This window comes from Prinia subflava, chromosome 2 (assembly GCF_021018805.1).
Source record: "Prinia subflava isolate CZ2003 ecotype Zambia chromosome 2, Cam_Psub_1.2, whole genome shotgun sequence".
Taxonomy (NCBI): Eukaryota; Metazoa; Chordata; class Aves; order Passeriformes; family Cisticolidae; genus Prinia; species Prinia subflava.
This window is the reverse complement of record NC_086248.1, coordinates 48,480,820-48,489,601: the sequence shown is the minus strand read 5'-3', so window position 1 is coordinate 48,489,601 and position 8,782 is coordinate 48,480,820.

Here is an 8,782-nt window from a genome sequence, read left to right as displayed (position 1 = left end):
ATTTATGAAAAAAAAAAAAGGCAAACAAAAAGAGCAGCCAGATAAACAAAAAGGGAGGCGAAGGGGACTCGGCCGGAGTTCGGGTGTGAGGCTCGGCAGGACGTTCGACCTCACCCCGGCAGGGAGTTCGAGTCTCCTAAGCCTAGGGGGCAAGGGGGGCTTGGCCGGAGTTCAGGTGTGAGGCTCGGCAGGACGTTCGACCTCAGCCTGGCAGGGAGTTCAAGCCTCCTAAGCCTTGTAGGAAAGGGAGGCGAAGGGGACTCGGCCGGAGTTCGGGAGTGAGGCTCGGCAGGACGTTCGACCTCACCCCGGCAGGGAGTTCGAGTCTCCTAAGCCTAGGGGGCAAGGGGGGCTTGGCCGGAGTTCAGGTGTGAGGCTCGGCAGGACGTTCGACCTCAGCCTGGCAGGGAGTTCAAGCCTCCTAAGCCTTGTGAAGTTAGAGAGTTCAAACAAGACTCAGCAGGGGTCCAAGCCTAGAAAGCCTAGAAAGAAGTTCAGACTTAAGTCGAAAAGTTAAGAGAGATACCCTTAGCAGAAAACAATGGGTGTGATTCATAGTAGTACGTGTCATAGCCAAGAGAGAGTTTTAAAAAGAGACAGACGAAAAAGTGTCAAAAGTGGGTTGCCAAGAAATTATATTCTGACCCTTTAAAGTTCAGCAAAGAGATTCAGAATGTTTAGTTGTGAGAGATCAGACAACCTTTAGTTATCTTAAAGTTTAGATTGCCAATCAGAATATTCCAGTTTAGATTGAAGCATTGTTAAAGTACTTCGTTTTTCCTTTTATTTTATGGCCTAAAAACTGAGATGATGTTATAGTAAACAAGCAGACCCTTCCAAAAGGACAGTAAAGAAGATTCTCCCTAACATCCCCCTGGAACAATTGTCAGACCAATAATATCCTTAAAAGACCACAAAGAGTAAAATTACAAAGAGAGTAGTCATAGTGTAAGACCTGAATTCAGTAAATGTGTAACCAGTTAAACCAACATCTCTAAGCCCAAGAAGACCCTGATGTAAAACCACTATCTTATGCAGCCTGCTGGCTAGAAAACTATAAGTAATGAAAATGTGAAAAGATGCAAACTCTCCCTCCTACCCCAGCTGTACCTCCAGTCTCTTCCTTAACCTCTCCAACAGTTCCCCTTCACCAATTGTGATACCCTCACTTCCCCACTTGGGAGTGGGAACCACCCCTGCCCAGTGTTTCTCTTGGCCTGTCTCCACTACTGCTCCCTCTACCTGGTGTTTTAGAGGAAGAGACAGATTACAACACCAAATCCAAAGCACCAAGAACAGAGGAGGTCTTTCCCCTTAGAAAAGTTCCTATAGATTAATTAAAAAGATTAAAATTTATAAATGCACCTTTGACAACCCCTGAAGCCCAAGACTCTAAGAAAGAGAGAGGGTTTAGTAGAAGCCCCCATTGGAATGTCTAACCAGCTAGACCAGCTTCTGAGGCCAAATAGTTATTTCTAGAGAGAGTTAAACTCTATTCTAATAGTTCTGTTCACTCCAGAAGAAGCCCGGATAGTCCAGATAGCAAAAATAAAAAAATAGACTGTGACACCCAAGAGACCATAAGATGCCCTTAATAGACACCAGCTAAAATTCAGACCAAGAAAAAAAAAAAAGGCAAAGCATGAGAGACTATAGATCCCTGATAGTGAGAATCAAAGTCTACGGTCTATCTCTCAAAACTACTAGACCCAGTAGTTAAGAGATAACCAACTTGCCTGCAAACAGTTGCAGTAACAGCTACCCTAATAAAAGAAGTCTAAAAGGTTGATCCTGCAAAAGAAAAATTGCTAAGCCAGAAGACTTTACACTAGTTGACTGACTCTAAAATAATGAACACAAGTGACTTAGAATTAATCACCCTATGCAGTTTCTCGCTAGAGAACCCCTAGCCAATCTAGAACATGATTCAAAGTAAGAAGAAAATTAGTAATTGCAGACAAAGAGAAAGCAGAAGTACTTTATGCTTTGTTTTGCTGCTGTCTTTAGTGAGAAGACAGCTTGTCTTCAAGACAGTGGTCATACTGAGTCAGTAGATATTTTTAAAGAACAGAATAGTCCTCCTGTTATCAAAAACAAAGTAGTCAGAGAAGTAGTAATTTGCTTGAATGCCCACTCACATGAAATCCATCCCAAAGAGATAAGAGAGCTAACTGATAAATTTGCAAAGCCACTCTATCATCTACCAACAGTCTCAACTCACTAGTGAAGTTCTAGATGACTGAGAGCTAGCCAATGTAATTCCCATTCATAAAGAGTAGAGAAGAGCCTAGTAATTATATGCCAGTTAGCCTGACCAAAGTACCGAGTAAGATGATAAAGCAGTTTATACTGAGAGCTATTGTGCAGCACTGATGAGATAAACAGAGTATCAGACCCAGCCAGCATGAGCTTAAGAGAAGTAAGTAGTGTTCGACCCCACTAGCCTCCTTCTCTGACCAGGTGACCTGCCTGGTAGATACATGAAAAGTTGTTTATGTTGTCTATTCAGACTTCAGCAAAGTCTTTGACACTGTTTCCCACAGCTTATACAAGAACACTCTTTGCTAAGTTAAGAACTGGCTAGATACCCAAGCCCAGAGGGTAGTAACGAATAGTGCTGCATCCAGCAGGCAACCAGCCACCAGTGGTGTCCCTCAAAAGTCTGTGCTGAAGCCAGTTCTATTTATTATATTTATTAATAACACAGATGAAAATATTGAGTCCTTCATTAGTAAATTTACAGATGACACTAAGCTGAGAGCACGTGTCCATCTGTTAGAGAGTAAGAAGACTCTGTAGAGAAACCTAAAATGATTAGATAGATAAGCAAAATCCAAGAAGATAACGTTTAATAAGTCCAAATCCCAGGTGTTGCATTTTAGCCACAATAACCCCCTGCAACCTTACAAGTTGAAGGTAGTGTAGCTAGACAGTACCCAAGCAGAAAAAGACCTGAAAGTGCTAGTTGATAACCAACTAAATATGAGCCAGCAGTATGCCCTGATGGCCAAAGCTAACAATATCGTAGGCTGTATTGAGAATAATGTGGCCAGCAGAAGCAGAAAGGTCATCCTTTCCTTACACATAGCATTGGTGAGGCCACTTAGCATTGGTGAGGCCACTCCTTGAGTACTGTGCCCAGTTCTGAGCCCCTCAGTTTAAAAAAGACATTAAGATGCTTGAGTGTGTCAAAAGAAAGCAACAAAGCTAGTGAGAAGCTTAGAACACTAGCCCTATAAATACTAGCTGGAAGAGCTGAAGTCACCATTCCTAGATGTGTGTAAGAAGAGAGTAGATGTAGCACTTAGTGACATCGTGTAATTAGAGTTAGACTTAATCCTAGAAGTCTCTTCCAGCCTAGTGATTCTGTAATTCTGTAACTAAAAAGAGGAAAATTATGAAAGTGTCTTCCAGGTGCTGCTCACCACACATACCGCAGTGTGAACTCCAGAGAGAAGTCAGACCCACGTTACCGGAGTCACAGGACCAGTACCGCCCCTGATGCCGAACCAGACCCAACAGGACCACCTGCCACCTCTTCTACGTAGATAACAATTGAGAGACCAAGAGACCTATCCCTAGTTAAATTGTTATCGAGTGTGTCTTAATTCCTGATAAAAAACCCAAGTTTAAAGGCACCCCTCCCACATCTGCTCAGTCTCCCGCTGGGCAATTCCCCTAGAGAACTCCTAAATTTCTTTGAGCAGTGTCTACTGAGAGGATACACAGTAGGAAGCTGCAAGTTGATGCGGGCTACAGCCCGATCAAAGAAATAGAGGAGGGATTTGTTATGAACGGAAAAAAAAAAAAAAAAAAAAAAAAAAAAAAAAAAAAAAAAAAAAACACAAACCAAAACAACCACCCCACAACTGACCCTCTCCTGGCTAGAGTAACACCCCCCACACCCCAGACAATCTGAGCAGGGAGAGCTGCCCTGAAGGAAAGTTGCCTGGCAACTTTTCCCTACCTAATTGAAATGTGAAAAGAAGCTGCCCACACCTAGATAGCCCTATTGTCCTTTGTAACTACCTCATTTAGCAAGAGTAACTTCGGCTATGACCAGGACAAATGCATATGCATTTGGATATGCAGATAGGGCAGGGCCGCCCCCGTGGATCCTGGGAGTTTTTTTTGGGGGATACTGCACCCCGGGACAGGAAGCTGGATTCGTCAGAAGAGAATGGGATAGTGCCCTGGCTGAGCGGGGAGTGGGTGCACCTCCTGGCCTGGTTTGAAGATTGGCCATGACCTGTGAGGAGCCTGAATGGAATGGGAACCGGCCAGCTGAGCTGACTGATGCAGAGAATGGGAAACTCTTGAAACTTTTCCCTGAGGGCAAAGAGCTGACTGCCAGTGCTCTGCCTTCTGATGGTTGACCAGAGAGAACTGCCAGCTGTTTCTATGGGAACAAGGACTCAGCATCCACTGGGACAGCACCTGCTCCTTCAGATGGCTGCAGTAGTGTGGAAAACTCCGATCGGACTTTGCAATCCTGCTGATGATTTTAATAATGAGCTGATCACTTTAATAAAGAGCTGAATATTAATAAAGGCATATGCCCTGTTCTTTTCAACACTATGCTGTGCATTAGGCTGTGGAAAAACCAAAATTCCATAGATAATTCCATAGCTACCTTTTAATTTATTGACAGTTTTGATCATCATAAAAAAATATAATAACATTAAGAACAGTACAGTCTGTGTCCAGAGTACATAAAAAATTGAGCTTGTGATAGGTATCTGCTGAATCAATAATGCTGTAGTGCAATTAGAAAGAAAGTGCTGTCTGAGAGAAAGTACTGTATTTGAGAAAAGCAAGCAGATGAGAGTTGCATTGAGGTAGTCTTGTTATCAGTGGTTGAATTTGAATATAGCTAAGGCTGGACTCAGGATGCTAGAACAATTGGACTTGACAGCCCTATTTGAAGGGCCTCCTTATTCAGTTCTCCTCTCAGTTGACCAATGACACCATCAAAACTTTGTTTTGGTTCACAAAATATGAAAAATTCTAGTTTCTTATACTGTAAATAAATATATTTTCTTTTTAAATTCTTGTATGGCTATAAATAGAATAGTATAAAAGTTATTTGAATTGAGAGCAATTGTTAAAAAAAATTTAACACAAGTCATCTTTTCTGGTGTTGCCTACCTGTGCACAGCTGTAAGTGCTGTGCTTTGTAGGTGGATAAGTTGGAGCTCATAACCGTAGCAGTGTGCAGCAGAAATTTTGATTATATCAAATTATGATTTGAGTTTTGTAGCATGATTCAATGATACTTTGGTATTACAGAGAAAAACACTTTTGAAAATACATTCAAATAGTAAATAGATACGATTTTCTTATATATTTAGAGATACAATGTACTTATATATTAAGATTAGTTTGCTATGTTCAGGTTGATACAGATGAGAGAAATTTGATAGCATGACCTCTCACATGCATTTAAAAATTCTACAGAGAAATTCAGTGTCAGATTAGGAAATTAACTAGACAGGAAAATATATATATTCCTAGAAACTAGGAATAAAATTCAAAAATGCAAGTAGTAGGACAGGATGAGCATTTAAGGTGTCAGAGCAAGACAGAAATGGATTGCATAATTTTACCAAAGCCCATTGTACAGCAGCTTCTTTTAAAGGTTCTCAGAATCTCCCGCAGACATTAATATATGTTCTAATGCTGCTTTGTATGTATATATATGCATACCATATATTATATACCCACACCATACATTATATATGTATACACACTATAAATGATGTGCAAAGAATTATACATACATATATTTTAGATATATATGTTAAATAAATATGTATATGCCTAAATATATAAAAAATAACGTGTGAAACCTGAGCATACAAAAAAGGTACATCCAAGACCTCATACACAAGAGGGATAGTAACCATCCAGATAAGGCAGCAGCTTGGGAGCTCAGAGCACAAGATGATTTACCTTCCTAAAGCTGCTCACTTCAGAAAACACAGAGCAAATTCCTGCCCCACTGAAGCTGATGGCCACAATTTTGATTGACTTCAGATGGTCCAAAAGGTCACCCACAGTTAGTGTTTCATGCTATTCTCACACAAAGTTTGTCTGTCTTGCAGAGTATATCAGTACCTTACCTACCTTACTACAGGTGTTTGTTTTTTTGGTTTTTTTTTCACTTGAAAAGGATTCAGGTAACTTCCAAAATAGCATTTAGGTTATGGTGTTTAAAAGATATAACTTTTCTTGCAATGTCAGTAAAGCATTTTATACAAAAACTCACCAAAAAAGTAACTTAACACACGGAAGTATCGAAACATCTGAATAGATATTGAAAATTATGTATTCATTGATAGAATCATAGAATAGTTTGGGTTAAAAGATCCTCTAGTCTAACCCTCTGGCCACTGTATTCACTGTCAACTGAATGTAATCTTGAACATCCAGATTTTGTGAATGTTCCACAATTATATTGATAGCAATGACAAGCTATCATAGAATTTACAGTGCAGAAGTACTAATCATACTTATCTTAAACCGCTTTGTGTAGGGAACAATATTCACCTGTGGAGGGATTCAGCAATTTAAATTTCAGGTACATGAAGCTGAAGATAAAATCAGAAGTTTGACAACAAGAAATAGAGAAAATACTAATGAAGAAAACTGGTTTTCAGTTCTGGGGAGAGAGAAGATAAATGAGAGAATAACACTTCATCTTCAGTATTTGCAGCACAAGCCTGGTAATAGTCTTGGCAGTCTACTTTCAGCACATGTACACACCACATTTTATTTCTTTTTTTTTTACCTTAAAAGTGTCTCAGTTTCTTCCTTTCAGATGAATTCTTTAAATATACCGACATCCCATTTTAGGGCCTTTCTCAGAAAGGAGCTGCCTTTAATGAAAATGCTCTGCAAGAACTGAAGTACCTTAATGTATTTACAGCACTTTTTCAGCTCTGTCCTTCAGGTTTGATGGCACCATGAGACACTCAGAGATGTCCACATAACTGAAGGTGAACTCTTGGGCTATCAGATCCTAACTAAATTTCTTTTAGGTTACCCCATGGTTAATTTATGCATCACAATAATTTCTTTTATGTTGCAAATATGTGGTAATTGGCAAATCGTAAAAATCACAAATCCCAACCTAGAAGGGAAAATTTCTGACTGGTCACTCTGTAGAAAATAGACTTACTTGTGGTGTGGCACTCCTGAAGACCAGCATCGCTCAGGCTGGGGCTGGGAGGCTGCCTGGAGGAACATTCCCTCTCCTGCCCTCAGCTCCTGATGCACAAACACTCATGGAGCCAGCAGAGGGGAGGGCAGTGGCTTCCGCACACCCTCAGGACCTGCAGGAAACGTGCGAAGTGGGCCATTTGATGTGTCAAAGCCTTTGTGAAATATGGAAAAGGAGCATTTTGGTTTCCATTGTGCCTCATCATGCCTGCTCTCCATGCAGAACAGGCTCCTAGCACCAGGTACTTTTAGAGCACAAGAGCGTACTAACATGCCCTGGGGAGCAAAATGGACAAAGCTGAGTGTGGTAAGGTACATAAAGGAGTGAGAAACGTGTCAAAATCTTGGCTTTCACACGGCAGCTGTAGGCCTGTGAGCAAGACAAGTAGCACAGCTCCTCACTTTCTTTGTCCTTAAGAGGGCAGCAGTACAATGCGTTGGAGCATCCCTCTGAGTTAGCTGAGAACCATCCGCACCTTTGTCTATTTCGCTTTCCTTAAACTTTGTGTATATTGTCGTTAGACTGTGTGACTTGACTTTGTCCCAACTATGCAGTTTTAGTTGTTTGTCTACTTTGGCAAGGGCCATAAAGCTTTTAAATTAAAAAAAAAAAAAAAAAAAAAGGAAAAAAAAAAGAAGAAAAAAGAAAAAGAAAGAAAGAAAAAAAAAGTGGGCCCTCATATTGTTACAGAAGAGTATGCAACAGTGATGTGTGAAAATAAGAACTTGAACAAATACAGATCATTTTCATTTTAGACAAGGAACACCTTCTTATGCAGGTCAGAACATTCTAGATTTTTCCTCTTGGTTTTTAAAAAACAAATGAAAATACTTTTGGAGTAACATTTGTCAAATCAAAAAGTGTTGAGTTTGGGGGTTTTTTTAAAATATATTTTATTTTAGCACCCTGCTAAGAGGTGAGCCTCAGATTAGCACTTGATTTAGTTTTTATCCCCTGGAGTTGTTCTGTGCACAGGTATGAGAACGCCTCACAGCCTAGCATCCCCATCCTGAAGCATCCTGTGATGGAATTCTTAATGCATTTAAACAGGGTTGTTGGATTTGGTTCCTTGATTTTAAGTTTAGGACAGTAAGAGGAAACATTTGTTTAGGAACCATCACTGGAATAAGCTCAGGATATACAGAAGTAGGGCTATGACTTATTACAGGGTGATACTTTGAGAGACAGAGGTCTATCAACACTAATTTATTTTAAGGGTAAGCTTTGTCTCTGCAAGAAAGCAAAATCTGTCAAGAATATATTTTCTTTGAAAAACAGTCTCTAGCACTTACTATTTCTTTACAGACTTTTAAATGTTGAACAATATAATCTTCAAGCCATCCCTCTGTGGCACACAGGATACCTTGTTACTAGGGAGAGAAGCTTGGTGAATATACTTAAGTATTGATCAGGATTTAAGATTTGATTAAATTCCAGTGATTTCAGAAGTTTTACTGTTTATTGAGTTGTTTAGGTGCCTTTTTATATGGTACAAAATATGGACACATCAACTTCCTAGTGGAATTACACACATAAAATTTGTAGTGTCCTGCTGGGATT